This window comes from Marmota monax, unplaced genomic scaffold, assembly GCF_021218885.2.
Source record: "Marmota monax isolate L192 unplaced genomic scaffold, Marmota_monax_Labrador192_F-V1.1 WCK01_AAM20220418_F8-fsc00068, whole genome shotgun sequence".
Taxonomy (NCBI): Eukaryota; Metazoa; Chordata; class Mammalia; order Rodentia; family Sciuridae; genus Marmota; species Marmota monax.
The window spans coordinates 109,617-126,009 of record NW_026692352.1 but is presented as its reverse complement, the minus strand read 5'-3'; the positions used below and the strand labels follow the sequence as shown (position 1 = coordinate 126,009).

Genomic DNA, 16,393 nt, shown 5'->3' with positions numbered 1-16,393 from the left:
GACCAAGAGGGCGGGCTCAAGAAGTAGTTCATTAGGATATCCCTTTGGGCTATTTATTCAAGGAGCAACAGTATCTGAAAAGCGGTTCCCGGAGTAAAAGTTATAGTATTTTATGCTTTGTTTTTTTCTTTTTTCTGGAACAAAATAAATAAATTTTACTTTGATTGTGATTGCCATTTTTTAAAGATGGACACAATATCTTTATTTTTTTAATGTGATGCTAAGGATTGAACCCAGTACCTCACAAGTGCAAGGCAAGCACTCTGTCGCTGAGCTATAACCCCACTCCCATGAATCATTTTTTTTATTTGTTCTAATTGGTTATAGATGACAGGAGAATGCATTTTGATTCATTGTGCACAAATGGAGCACAACTTTTCATTCCCTGGTTGTTACACAATGTAGAGTCAAACCATTTGTGCAATCATATATGAACCTAGGTAATGATGTCCATCTCATTCCACCATCTTTCCTACCTTCATGCCTCCTTCTCTCCCCTCACTCCCTTCTGCCTAATCCAATGTTCTTCCATTATTCCTATGCCCTGCCCCTGCCCATTATGGATCAGTATGCACATATCAAAGAAAACATTTGGCCTTTGGTGTTTGGGGATTGGCTTATTTCACTTAACATGATATTCTCCAATTCCATGCATTTATTTCACTGCAAATGCCATAATTTCACTCTCTTTTAATGCTGAGTAATATTCCATTTTGTATGTATACCACTGTTTCTTTATCCATTCATCTACTTAAGGGCATCTAGGTTAGGTCCACAGTTTAGCTATTGTGACTTGAGCTTCTATGTACATTGATGTGGCTGCATCACTGTAGTATGCTGATTTTAAGTGGTAGAGAAATAGTTTGAACGTTCCCAGTTTTCATGTAATGATTAAATCTTCTTTTGCTTGTGTGGTTGCACTATTTTCACTTTTGTCACAATAGGAGCATCTGTTGGGTGATGTTTTTACCCTATGAAGCCATGAGCTCCTTTAATAAAAATATGAACTTGCAATTAAACTTTCTTCCTCTTTGATGAAATGCTAAACAATGTTGTTATTCATATTCATTTTTAAATGGTATATGATGATTATAATTTTTCTGAAAATCTAGATGGCCACTGATACAATTCTTCTGCTTTGTGTTAATTTAGTGGTTCTTCTCTTCTCAAATTCAGTGTTAGCTTAAGTGATTCTTAATTAGGAATCTATATGCATAATCTACTTAGTAGACATAAAATCTATATACTATTCTAACTGTAACATAGAAGAGCAATAAAAAATAGCTCACAATATATTTAACAACTGTATGTTCAATGCATATAATGCTCACATAGATATATGTATGTATAATATGTGCAAAAAAGAAGTGATCTGAGACACGATAAGAACAGAAACCTAAGTCAGAACTTAATCTCTTAAAATAGGTAGATGGTGATGTTGATCTGAGCCAAGCACCATGTTAGAGGTCACAGCAGACCAGAGTGGGGAATTGAAGTTCCAATCCTCAGTTTTTGTGTTCTGACAAAATAATAATTATTATTGAAATTAATAATAATAATACTAAAGTCAGATATGAAAATTCCCAGCTCTTTTTTGATGTTGTCAGAAGTTGAACAATTAGAACAATTGATTGATCCTACCTTCTTGCGTAATTACCTACAAAGGAATGCCTGGATAGAATAGAATTACAATGCTTAATGCTAGAAAGAAAAAAAAAAGACGTGTGCTCATTACAAATCACTGCCGTTGGAGATGTTACATTATGGCCTATAAATGTGACCTTAGTACACCCAGGTCATTGGAAAATCTTCACATTAAGGTAAATTATATTTCATTTTTCATAGATGTTAAGCCATAGTGGAGTTCATCTATTCCTTATTTCCATAGTTAATGATAGAATGTCAAAGACATGAAAATAGTTAGGATCAAATTTGGGATGAATACGTATGGCTCATATCCACCACAGGACACGTAAATCACAGAGTTCCTATCTGTTGGGAACAATGTAAGCACACTTAATTATACATGGACTAATTTGGTTAAGAAGTACTGATGGATTCCAGAATCTCTTTTTCCAGAATCTTTTTTAAAGAGATTCCTTTATTTTTTTTTAAATGGGCCTTTACTTTGTTCATTTATTTATATACGGTGCTGAGAATCGAACCCAGTGCCTCAACATGGCAGGCAAGTGTTCTACCACAGAGCTACAACCCCAATTCCTTTCCAGAATCTCAATGTCAACATAATTGTGATTTTACAGGCTAATGATTGGCTTGGGAATAATTGTTTCTTTTTTTTTTTTTTTTTTGTCCAGAATTAGATGGCCTACCCCTAATGGGGCACAATGGTTATTTGGTACCAATTTATGGCCCCAGCATCTACGATGTTCATTGGGAAGATGTATTATATGGTTCCCATGAATGCCAATGAGATGGACACACAAAAAAAATAGCAAAACATGTAAACCTCCACAATTTCAAGTATAGATGGGGATGTCTGTTTTTCATTGGTATGATAATTTAACTTCACTGTTTATCGCACAAATTGGTCAAGAGGCTGCAATTTGGCATGTGGAATCTCTGACCGGTTAGACTGAAAGAACTCTCAATAACACTGTGAAAGGTATTTCTGTCGTAACACAGAGGTGGCACTTAGGAGAAAAGCTGCTTTACCAAAGCAAATGGCTTCATATGTTCTCACAACAGCACAGAATTGTACTTGTGCCATCACTTAGACTAAACATCATATTTACATTCCCGATAATGTGATTCAAATCTTCAAAGATTTATACTCCCAAATTGAGGCTACATTTTCACCAGTTTTTCAGTTTATGATTTTTCTGGTGGAAAAAATTGCTGATGTGTATAATCTGATGTTGTTGTGTGTATTTTTGCATTAATCTTAAATATTTGTGCTCAGAGGACATCCATTGCCCAGATAGCTTTTCAATGTTTGTATTAAATCTTACATAGATTTACCATGAACACTTGGTAGGTCTTGCCAAAATCAAATCATTTCACTTAAACATAGCAAGAATTGGACATCCCGTTTTATAGGCCAACATCCTAATCACCAGGAAACAGTTAATGATTTAATTTCATTATTTGATGTAATAGAAGAAAAGGCCGTTTTGAACTTCCCAAAATATTGTCTACATCACAGAGTTGTTACTTTTTAATCTTCTGCATGATTAAAGTATCTTTATCAATGTCAAACTTTCTTCCTGATTAAAGTATCTTTCCCAATGTCAAACTCTCTTCCTGATCTTTGTCCAAAAATTTCCTAAAATATTAAATGAATAGTAACTCTTATTTTCTTCTACCCAAGTATGACAAAATATATGAAACCACCTACATTTGTACATATCTTCTTTCTCTTGTTTTATGTTGGATGACTGGTGCCATTCTTCTTACCAATGACCCAGGTGGTGAGCTGTGGAAGGTCATTCTCATCACCCCTCCTTGCTAAGCGAGCAGATGCTCTGGTGGATCAAGTTCTCTCCACACTATGGCTTGTCTTTTCTCTCTAATAATTGATATCAGTGTCTATGTGTGCATCTTTTTTTTTTCTATTGTAAAACAAGTCATGCTCTTGAAATTGAATTTTACTTTTTAACTTTACTCTTTTATTTTTAATTGGTGAATCTTGATCAAGTATGTAGGTTTCAGAATGTGATATTTTCATGTATCTGTATATTGTAGGATGATCACATCGAGTAATTAACATATCCATCACCTTCTATACATAGTTTATTTTTATTGTGAGAACATTTAAAATCTATTCTTTTAGCAATTTTTAAAAATACAAAATATGATTATTGACTGTGACCATATTATTGCATAATAGATCTGAAAATATATGCCTCCTGATCAACTGAAACTTGAAACTCTTTTGTCAAAACTTGTGCATTTCTCACATCCCTTTACCACAACCTGTGGGAACCATTCTACTTCCACTTCAAACAATTTAAACCCTATGAAATTTTCCAAGATAGATTTTATATTGTTTTACTTGAGTACATTTCCCCCAAATTTTCATATGCACCAATTTTTCTATTTTATAATTTCTGACTTCTCTCTAAATTATCATAGTATGATTTTGTCTTATGAACTACAAAATTCAATTATTCTTCCCCAAAAGTTATCTATAGTTCCCAAGAAAATTAATCTATAAGAAAAATTTTCTTACTATTGGATTTGTGAGCAGAATAACATTATGAGTCCATTTCCTTGCTATGTTTTCTTTGTGAATCAGTTACATATGGGTTTCCTTTTCTCTCAACATTTAGGTAGATTTTAAATGTAGGAGATCACTGGCACTAGGTGCTCTTTTTTTTTTTTTTTTTTTAATTTATTATTGTGGGTTGTTCAAAACATTACAAATTTCTTGACATATCATATTCCACACTTTGATTCTAGTGGGTTATGAACTCCCACCTTCACCCCATACACAGATTGCAGATTCACATCAGTTACACATCCATTGATTTACAAATTGCCATACTAGTGTCTGTTGTGCTCCGCTGCCTTTCCCATCATCCCCCCTTCCCCCTCCCCACCTCTCCCCTCCCCTCCCCTCCTCTCTCTCTACCCCCTCCACTGTATAACCCTGAGGGTCTCCTTCCATTACCGTGCAATTTACCTTCTCTCTCCCTTTCCCTCCCACCTCTCATCCCTGTTAAATGTTAATCTTCTTCTCCTGTTCTTCGTCCCTACTCTGTTCTTAGTTACTTTCCTTATATCAAAGAAGACATTTGGCATTTGTTTTTTAGGGATTGGCTAGCTTCACTTAGCATAATCTGCTCTAATGCCATCCATTTCCCTGTAAATTCTATGATTTTGTCATTTTTTAATGCAGAGTAATACTCCATTGTGTATAAATGCCACATTTTTTTTATCCATTCGTCTATTGAAGGGCATCTAGGTTGGTTCCACAGTCTTGCTATTGTGAACTGTGCTGCTATGAACATCGATGTAGCAGTGTCCCTGTAGCATGCTCTTTTTAGGTCTTTAGGGAATAGACCAAGAAGGGGAATAGCTGGGTCAAATGGTGGCTCCATTCCCAGCTTTCCAAGAAATCTCCATACTGCTTTCCAAATTGGCTGCACCAATCTGCAGTCCCACCAGCAATGTACAAGTGTACCCTTTTCCCCACATCCTCGCCAGCACTTGTTGTTGTTTGACTTCATAATGGCTGCCAATCTTACTGGAGTGAGATGGTATCTTAGGGTGGTTTTGATTTGCATTTCTCTGACAGCTAGAGATGTTGAGCATTTTTTCATGTACTTGTTGATTGACTGTATGTCCTCCTCTGTGAAGTGTCTGTTCAGGTCCTTGGCCCATTAGTTGATTGGGTTGTTTGTTCTCTTATTGTCTAATTTTTTGAGTTCTTTGTATACTCTGGATATTAGGGCTCTATCTGAAGTGTGAGGAGTAAAGATTTGTTCCCAGGATGTAGGCTCCCTATTTACCTCTCTTATTGTTTCTTTTGCTGAGAAAAAACTTCTTAGTTTGAGTAAGTCCCATTTGTTGATTCTAGTTATTAACTTTTGTGCTATGGGTGTCCTATTGAGGAATTTGGAGCCCGACCCCACCGACTGTAGATCGTAGCCAACTTTTTCTTCTATCAGACGGCGCGTCTCTGATTTGATATCAAGTTCCTTGATCCATTTTGAATTCACTTTTGTGCATGGCGAGAGAAAGGGATTCAGTTTCATTTTGTTGCATATGGATTTCCAGTTTTCCCAGCACCATTTGTTGAAGATGCTATCCTTCCTCCATTGCATGCTTTTAGCCCCTTTATCAAATATAAGATAGTTGTAGTTTTGTGGATTGGTTTCTGTGTCCTCTATTCTGTACCATTGCTCCACACGCCTGTTTTGGTACCAGTACCATGCTGTTTTTGTTACTATTGCTCTGTAGTATAGTTTGAAGTCTGGTATCGCTATACCGCCTGATTCACACTTCTTGCTTAGCATTGTTTTTGCTATTCTGGGTCTTTTATTTTTCCATATGAATTTCATGATTGCTTTCTCTATTTCTACAAGAAATGCCATTGGGATTTTGATTGGCATTGCATTAAACCTATAGAGAACTTTTGGTAATATCGCCATTTTGATGATGTTAGTTCTGCCTATCCATGAACAGGGTATATTTTTCCATCTTCTAAGATCTTCTTCTATTTCTCTCTTTAGGGTTCTGTAGTTTTCATTGTATAAGTCTTTCACCTCTTTTGTTAGGTTGATTCCCAAGTATTTTATTTTTTTTGAAGATATTGTGAATGGAGTGGTTGTCCTCATTTCCATTTCAGAGGATTTGTCGCTGATATACAGGAATGCCTTTGATTTATGCGTGTTGATTTTAAATCCTGCCACTTTGCTGAATTCATTTATTAGCTCTAATAGTTTCTTTGTAGAGCCTTTTGGGTCTGCTAGGTATAGAATCATGTCATCTGCAAATAGTGATAATTTAATTTCTTCTTTTCCTATTTTTATGCCTTTAATTTCTTTCGTCTGTCTAATTGCTCTGGCCAGTGTTTCGAGAACTATGTTGAAGAGAAGTGGAGAGAGAGGGCATCCCTGTCTTGTTCCAGATTTTAGAGGGAATGCCTTCAGTTTTTCTCCATTCAGAATAATGCTAGCCTGAGGCTTAGCATAGATTGCTTTTACAATATTGAGGTATGTTCCTGTTATCCCTAGTTTTTCTAGAGTTTTGAACATAAAGGGATGCTGTACTTTGTCAAATGCTTTTTCCGCATCTATCGAGATGATCATATGGTTCTTATTTTTAAGTCTATTGATGTAGTGAATAACATTTATTGATTTCCGTATATTGAACCAGCCTTGCATCCCAGGGATGAATCCTACTTGATCATGGTGTACAATTTTTTTGATATGTTTTTGTATCCGATTCGCCAGAATTTTATTGAGGATTTTTGCATCTAGGTTCATTAGAGATATTGGTCTGTAGTTTTCTTTCTTTGAAGTGTCTTTGTCTGGTTTAGGTATCAGGGTGATGTTGGCCTCATAGAATGAATTTGGAAGTTCTCCCTCCTTTTCTATTTCCTGAAGTAGCTTGAAAAGTATTGGTATTAGTTCTTCTTTAAAGGTTTTGTAAAATTCTGCTGTATACCCATCGGGACCTGGGCTTTTCTTAGTTGGTAGTCTTTTTATGGTTTCTTCTATTTCCTCAATTGATATTGGTCTGTTTAGGTTTTCTATATCCTCCTGACTCAATCTGGGCAGATCATATGACTTAAGAAATTTATCTATGCCTTCACTATCTTCTAATTTATTGGAGTATAAGGATTCAAAATAGTTTTTGATTATCTTCTGTATTTCTGAAGTGTCTGTTGTGATATTGCCTTTTTCATCCTGTATGCTAGTAATTTGAGTTCTCTCTCTTCTTCTCTTCACTAGCATGGCTAAGGGTCTGTCGATTTTGTTTATTTTTTCAAAGAACCAACTTTTAGTTTTGTCAATTTTTTCAATTGTTTCTTTTGTTTCGATTTCATTAATTTCAGCTCTGATTTTAATTATTTCTTGCCTTCTACTTCTTTTGCTGTTGTTTTGCTCTTCTTTTTCTAGGATTTTGAGATGAAGTATGAGATCATTTATTTGTTGGTTTTTTCTTTTTTTAAGGAATGAACTCCAAGCAATGAATTTTCCTCTTAGAACTGCTTTCAATGTGTCCCATAGATTCCGATATGTTGTGTCTGTGTTTTCATTTATCTCTAAGAATTTTTTAATTTCCTCCTTGATGTCTTCTATAACCCATTGATCATTCAGTAACCTATTGTTCATTCTCCAATTGATGTATGCTTTTTCCTTCCTTCTTTTATCGTTGATTTTCAGTTTCATTCCATTATGATCAGATAAGATGCATGGTAATATCTCTACTCCTTTATATTGTCTAAGAGTTGCCCTGTGACATAATATATGATCTATTTTTGAGAAGGATCCATGTGCTGCTGAGAAAAAAGTGTAACTGCTTGATGTTGGGTGGTATACTCTATATATGTCAATTAGGTCTAGGTTATTAATAGTGTTATTGAGTTCTATAGTTTCCTTATTCAACTTTTGTTTGGAAGATCTGTCCAGTGGTGAGAGAGGTGTGTTGAAGTCTCCCATGATTATGGTGTGGTGGTCTATTAGACTCTTGAACTTGAGAAGAGTTTGTTTGACGAACATAGCTGCACCATTGTTTGGGGCATAAATATTTATGATTGTTATGTCTTGTTGGTGTATGGTTCCCTTAAGCAGTATGTAGTGTCCCTCTTTATCTCTTTTGATTAACTTTGGCTTGAAATCTATTTTATTTGATATGAGTATGGACACGCCTGCTTGTTTCCGAAGTCCATATGAGTGATATGATTTTTCCCAACCTTTCACCTTCAGTCTATGTATGTCTTTTCCTATCAAATGCGTCTCCTGTAGGCAGCATATTGTTGGGTCTTGTTTTGTGATCCATTCTACTAGCCTGTGTCTCTTAATTGGTGAGTTTAAGCCATTAACATTTAGGGTTATTATTGAGATATGGGTTGTTCTTCCAGCCATATTTGTTTATTTCTGTTACTAAACATTGTTTGTTTTCCTCTTTGATTGTTTCCCCCCCCCCTTTACTGTCCTACCTCCCACTGTTGGTTTTCATTGTTATTTTCCATTTCCTCTTCCTGTAATACTTTGGCTAGGATGTTTTGAAGAGATGGTTTTCTAGCTGCGAATTCTTTAAACTTTTGTTTATCGTGGAAGGTTTTAATTTCATTCTCCATCCTGAAGCTTAATTTCGCTGGATACACAATTCTTGGTTGGAACCCATTATCTTTCAGTGTTTGAAATATGTTATTCCAGGATCTTCTAGCTTTCAGAGTCTGTGTTGAAAGATCAGCTGTTATCCTGATTGGCTTGCCCCTAAATGTAATCTGCTTCCTTTCTCTTGTAGCTTTTAAAATTCTCTCCTTATTCTGTATGTTGGGCATCTTCATTATGATGTGTCTAGGTGTGGATCTCTTATGATTTTGCACATTCGGCGTCCTGTAGGCTTCTAGGATTTGGGATTCTGTCTCATTCTTCAAGTCTGGGAAGTTTTCTTGTATTATTTCATTGAATAGACTGCTCATTCCTTTGGTTTGGAGCTCTGTACCTTCCTGTATCCCAATGACTCTTAAGTTTGGTCTCTTAATGTTATCCCATATTTCTTGGATGTTCTGCTCATGGTTTCTTAACAGTCTTGCTGAGCTGTCTATGTTCTTTTCCAGTTGAAATACTTTGTCTTCATTGTCTGATGTTCTATCTTCTAAGTGTTGTACTCTGCTGGTAGTATTCTCCATTGAGTTTTTAAGTTGGTTTATTGCTTCCTGCATTTCTAGGATTTCTGTTTGCTTGTTTTTTATAACCTCTATCTCCCTGTATAGTTGATCCTTTGCTTCCTGGATTTGTTTGCGTAATTCGTTGTCGAAGTGATCTTTCATTGTCTGATTTTGCTGTTTAATGTCTTCCTTGATACTCCAGATCATCTGAAGCATGTATATCCTGAATTCTTTATCTGACATTCCATCTGCTGCAGCTGTTACCTCTTCTAAAGTTGCGTTGACCTGCATTGCTTGTGGTCCTTTCTTTCCTTGTCTTTTCATACTGCTTGCATATCTTTCCTGCAGGTGCGGGCGGCGGCTCTGCTCTCTCCTTATTCCAATTGGGGTGTCGTGGCTACCACGCCGGCAGGTCACTGGGCCTGTTCTGGGAGCTGGTGGCGGCTCTGTTCTGCCCCTACTCCAATTGGGGTGACGTGTCTGTCGTACCAGCAGGCCACTGGGCCTGTCCCGCTGGTCGGTCGCAGATCTGCCCACCTTTCGGGCACGGGTGGAGGCTCTGCTTTGCCCCTACTCCAATTGGGGTGTCGTGACTACCCCGCCTGCAGGATGCTGGGTCTGTTCCTGGCAAGGGAGGCGACTCTGCTCTGTCACTACTCCAATTAGGGTGGTGTTTGTACCACGCCGGCAGGCTCCTGGGCCTGATCCGCCGGTCTGTTGTAGGTCTGCCTACCTTGAAGGCGCGGGCGGCGGATCTGCCCTGCCCCTCCTACCACGCCTGCGGACCCCTGGGCCTGATCTGCAGGTTGATCACTGGTCTGCTCACCCTGCGGGCACGGGTGGCGGTTCCGCTCCACCCCAACTCCAATTGGGGTCACGTGACCACCACACCGGCAGGGCCTGATCCGGGCGTGGGATAAGGATCTGCTCTGCCCCTACTCGAGTTGGGGTGACGTGTGTACCACACTGGCAGGCCACTGGGCCTGACCCGCCAGGCTGTCACAGGTCTGTTTACCTTGCAAGCGCGAAGGGCGGCTCTGCCCTGCCCCTCCTACCACGCCCATGTACTACTGGGTCGTGGGTCTGCCCACCTGGCGGGTGTGGGTGGCGGCTCCGCTCCGCCCCCTCTCCAATTGGGGTCACGCGGTCACCACGCTGGCGAGCCGCTGGGCCTGCTCCGGGGGCTGGCGGCGGCCTGGCTCCTTCCCTCTGGCTCGAGGACAAATTGAGGAGACTCGGGTGACTGAGCCTCACCCCCCTTACCAGGAGACCAACTGCTTATGTCACCGCTGGTATTGATGAAGATCTCTCCTCCACCGCTTTCTGCTGACATCAGATCTCTGCCATGTTGGTATCCTATGCGAATGGCAGCATTTCGTTCCCCTTGCCGGGCAACCCAAGCAATGGGTGAGTCCTGACCTGCCCTCAGCAGGACCCGGACCGAGACACAGTTTCCGCGGGCTCCTAGCCCCGGTCCAGGGAAGTTCCGGGAGCCGGAACTCGGCCGCTCCGTGCTCGGTGTAAGCTCCTATAAGTGTAAGCTCCAAGAAGCCACTAGGTGCTCTTTCCTCTTCTTCTCACCATCCTCACTTGCTAGGAAATCTGTGCCAATAATATTATCTCCAATGATTTCAAAATAAGATACCAATCACTTCATTTTTTGTCAGTTTGCTCCTTGCTCTCTAGAGCTACCTTTCCACATATTCCCATTGTTCACTTGTTCAAGTCACACACCTCATGTTCAACATGACTACACCTACTCTCTTCTACAACCCACCCTTCTCTAATCACATCTAGATATATGAATATCATCTCATTTCATCCCACTGCATATTCTGGGTCCTTAGGATTATTTTGGGGTCATAAATAATATTGATGTCACCCATATATGTCTTCTAAATCCATCCACCTTTACTTTTCATCTTTCTCTGTCCTGCTTTGTTCCAGATGTAGCCCTCTCTCCTTTGGATTAATTATTCTTGCAGCTGCCTATCCAAATTATCCTTAGTCTTGTCACAGTATGTTTTCCACCTTGTTGCTATCCCTGAATTACCTGTGAAAACTTCCAGTGGCACCATATTATTTGACATAGATTTATTTAAATATCTCTGGCTCCTATTACTTCAAGAACATCATCTCACATCATAGCCCATTTCATAGATTTATTTATTTAAAAATCTCTGGCTCCTATTACTTCAAGAACATCATCTCACATCATAGCCCATTTCCCCCCAACATCTTGGGGGTTCCAGCCACACTTATCTTTTACTGCACTAAATGTGCCATGTCACCTCTCTTTTTAGCATTTGTATGTTGTTAGAATATTTTCACTTCTCACTCCTCAAACATAAAGATACTGAAATCCTACTCAAGTCTTTGGCCTTTGTTAAATATTTTCCTTATTTCAGAAAATCCTGACAATGAGATACATTCCATTCATAATATGCTTTCATGTTAGAGGGTACTTTCGTTTAAAGCACCATCTCAGTCTATAATTCTCTGTTTGCTTTTTATTAGTAGAGAATAGAATACTCTTTTTAACTTTTTTAATTTATTTTTTAGTTGTAGTTGGACACAATACCTTTCTTTTTATGGATTTATATGTGGTACTGCGGATCAAACTCAGGGCCTTGCATGCACTAGGCAAGCTCTGTACTGCTGGCTGAGCCACAAACCCAGCCCATAATATTCTTTTATTAAAGAATAATAATCTCCCTTTTTTCCCTTCTAGACCATAATTTCCAGGAAACCAGCAACAATTACTTTATCAATTACTTTAAAAAACTCTACCATGTTCTCCAACAGTAGAAATTTTCCCTTTGTTTTTGAAAGAATAAATACTTTCTTTTAAAAAATATTTTAAAAAACCCCCTAACCACATAATTTTAAATTCTCTGAATTTTTATCCGAAGAACAATTTAAAATTTTCCATCTGTCATAGGAATACTTTGGTTTCATGAATGAGATATTTTTTTCTAAATACAAAATTAGGTTCTCAGTTTGCATTAATGAAAAAACATTTCTGAGTTAAACTTCTTGTTGCATTTTTGGGATTTAACATCTTAGGAATTCCCTTTCTCTGTGAGCCTTTTTTTTCCTCACGCCTCTAAAGGAAGCCTATTGCCTTTATATCACTTAGCTGTTTATTCCTTTTCATAAATTCTTCATGTTCATAATCCGTGTGTCATATCTCTTTTGAGAATACATCTTGATCTCATAATGAAGTTTTTCTCAAAATGCTGTATGCTTAGTAAAAAACTGTTTCCATTGTGAATACATCAGACTGTATTTATGCTTATAACTACAGTTAGATTTAAACCATATCAAGGGCACACTGGCTAAACCTCAGATCATTTGATGTATCATTCTACACAGAACGCTGTTTTGCTAATGTCCTGGAAGAGGTTGACCTTGCTCTCTGCCCTAAAAGAATACAGATTCTTGTAAAGATTCTGCAAAAGGAGTTAAGTGTAGAATAAGAAAATATGAGGATCATATGGTATAAGAGAATTTACCTGCCTGTAAAAGAACATTGTCTTAGGATATATAGTATATTAAATGCTTTCATAACAAAATCACATTTTATATCATGTTAGAATCTAATTGTTTAAAAAATGGCAAGCAATGCTTTTTCTGTAAGCTCAGATTCATTCATTCTCTTAATTGGATCACTAGGGAGAAGCAAATATCAACCAGGGAGAAACATTTAGAAGAATATGGGGAAAACTAAACATGGAATTCCTCTATGATCCAGCAGTCCCAATTCTGGGTATGTTCACAAAAGATTTTAAGTCAATATTTCAAAAAGATATCTGAACATTCATGTACATTGCCACATTATATACAATTGCCAAGTTATGGATTCAATCTAAGTGCCCATCAAGAGAAGTCTAGATAAAGAGGGGTGATATATATAAACAAATAGTACTTTGACTTAGAAAAGAAAATCTGCCTTTTGTGATATTAATGGAGTTAGAGAACACTATGCTGAGTGAAATAAGCCAAACATAGAAAGACAAATACTGCATACTCTCTCATGTGGAATCTAAAACAATGGAACTCCTAAAAGAAGAGAGCATAAATGTGTTTACCTGAGTCTAGAGATTAGGGAAATTGGCAGCTGAGGGCAAAAGGGGACAACATTTCTGTTAGATGGGAGAAATGATTCTGATTTTTAGGTCAATTATATAGAATCCTGAATATAATTAATAATTGATTACTGAATGTTTCAATTACTGAGGATAAATCTGTAATAATCTGGATAAATTATTAAATATTTTGGATGATGAGTACATTAATAAATTTAACTTAATCTTTTCACAATGTATTAAAAATTATAACACCATTTGTGCCCCACAAATATATACAACAATAATTTGTCTGAATATAATGAGTAAATAAATTAAATAAATAAAATATGTAGCTTAAAAAGAAAAAATGGGATTACATCAAAGAGAAAAGACTATGCAACATGAGGCTATAAAGTGATAAATGAGGGTTTCACAGAAATAGCAGGTTTTGCATAACCAAATGATTCCCATTCCAGTTCTCTTTTGGAATCATTATCTAATTGATAGAAAAGAAAAAGAAGACTGTGTTACTTTAAAACCTGTTTCAGGCTGGTTGGGTGACCTTACAAGATAAAAACAATATGAAAAGCAAGAAGTTTTTTAGGAAAGATAATAAGTCTAATTTTGATAAGTCTAGTTATTTAATTTTTAACATAATTCTGAGCATCCCCTGAGAGTTCCCTCAATATGATAGATAAGTCATTCTTACTTGCTAGGTAGGATAAAATTCCTACTCAGTGGTTACAAATCTCAGAGACCTTTTGTTCAACATTGTACTTATCATAAACAATTCTGTATCATGAACTAAAAATTTTAAGATGGTGGAAATCATATTCAGTGTTCTTAGCACAATGATTTTTAAAATCATATTGGTTATACTTAATTGTACTTTTCAAAGTTTTTTAGGACTTAACTAGTTAAAAAAGTGCTAAGATCTATGCCATTATATGATTCTTATTTGAAATATTCATCTATCATCACTTAATTTCCTGTCAAGCAATTCTTTTGTGATCTCCTTAGATGGGCACACAAAATAGTATAAAAGGAAATATTTCTACCCCCAATCTGTGACATAGTTTATTTCTGCAAGTCATTTAAGTTTATTATTATAAAATTTTGGTAGCCTAAAATAAAACATTGATGGAATAAACTTGTAATGAAATGCCCCCAAAATTTCATTATTCATTTATAATTCCACACTAAAAGTCTAGTTATTATTAGTTAATAAACACCTGACTCAAGGAACCTTGGGATAACTATGAAGAAAACAAGCACATCCACTTAATTGTAAAAGTTTCAGAAAAAATAAAACAGTTTGAGAAAGGATAGATCGTTACATAAATATTCCATCATGGGATAATTGAATATGATACAAAAGGTTATTTGAGATTTATGAGAAATTTCTCTAGATAGTCAACGTAGTAATTGTCTTTGTTGTTGTTGTTGTCTTGGTAGTGTAGGGGATTGAACCCATGCATGCTAAGCAAGCACTCTGCTACCAAGGTGCACACAAAATACAAAGATTGTGACTTTTAAGTTTCCTTTCTTGCAAAAATCCTGGAACTTTCTAATAATTCACCTTAAATCACTGTAAGATATAGACTGGAACAGTCATTTTGTTATAGCCTCAATCTATATAGAAAATGTTCAAATATAATGTTTAATAATGACCATATTTAGAGATAACAACGCTGAAAAATTGTTTTTCTTTTTCTCCTAGTAAAATAAGTCTACATATTTCAAGAGCTCCAACAGCTCTCAGTTCCAGGTCTCCGAGTTCATTCTGATGGGATTCCCAGGCATTCACAGCTGGCAGCACTGGCTCTCCTTGCCTTTGGCACTGCTCTATCTCTCCACAATTGGTGCAAACATCCTCATCCTCACCACCATCTACCAGGACTCTTCTCTGATGCAGCCTATGTACCTTTTCCTAGGCATCCTTTCTGTGATGTATATGGGCCTGGCCACCACCATTGTGCCAAAGAGATCCTGGCCATCTTCTGGTTTGATGCCAAAGCCATTAGCCTCCCAGAGTGCTTTGCTCAGATTTATGCCATTCACTGCTTTCTAGGCATGGAGTCTGGTGTCTTCCTCTGCATGGCTTTTGATAGATATGTAACTATTTGTCATCCTCTTAGCTACCCACTGATTTCACCAATTCCTTTATCATCAAAGCTACCCTGTTCATGGTGCTTAGAAATGGCTTCTCATTCCAGTACCTGTACTTGCAACTCAGTGTCATTACTGTTCCAGGAATGAAATTAAACATTGCCTGTGCTCTCATCTTGGGGTGACAAGCCTGGCTTGTGATGATAGGAGGCCCAATAGTATTTGTCAATTGATTCTGGCATGGCTTGGAATAACTGTCCTGTGCTTGATCGTGTGCTCTGTCTTTAGGCTGAACTCTGCTGAAGCTGTCTCCAAGGCTCAGAGCACTTGCAGCTCCCATCTTATCCTCATCTTCTTCTTCTACACACCTGTTGTAGTGGTTTCAGTAACTCACCTGGCAGAGACTAAGAATGCTTTGATTCCAGTTCTACTCAACGTGCTGCACAACATCATTCCTCCATCCCTCAATTCTATCATTTGTGCACTTAGAAACAGATAACTCAGAGAAGGCTTCCAGAAAGTGTTTTGCTTAGGTTTAAGAAAAAAGTAAGACACTAACAACCTTCTCCTTGGTGTACATAAACTTTAGCTTATTCTAACTGCATAGTAGAATTTCAAAGAAGACAGAGGACTGAGTGCATGCCTTTGAGAACCTTTTTTCCATTTTTTTTTACATAAATAATTGTGAAGGCTTCTGAAAAGGCAAGAAAGAAAAAGTGCACATAGTCAACCTAGGAAATAAGTGACAGGAGCATGAATTACATGTCATACTCTCAGAATGTTATTGTACCCCTTTTTATAATCTTTAAACCAGTGAAGAAAAGAAATAAGGCACAACATATTTTATCTTATATTTCAATCTGACCTGTGTTGCTTTGCTTTGGATTTTGATCTCTGATGTTTTGTT

At 37.3% G+C, this 16,393-nt stretch overlaps 1 pseudogene; it reads left to right on the top strand.

Moving 5' to 3' along the window:
• Nucleotides 1-1,763: 1,763 nt before the first annotated feature.
• Nucleotides 1,764-16,036, top strand: LOC124091113 (olfactory receptor 56B1-like; annotated as a pseudogene).
• The last annotated feature ends 357 nt before the right edge of the window (nt 16,037-16,393 follow it).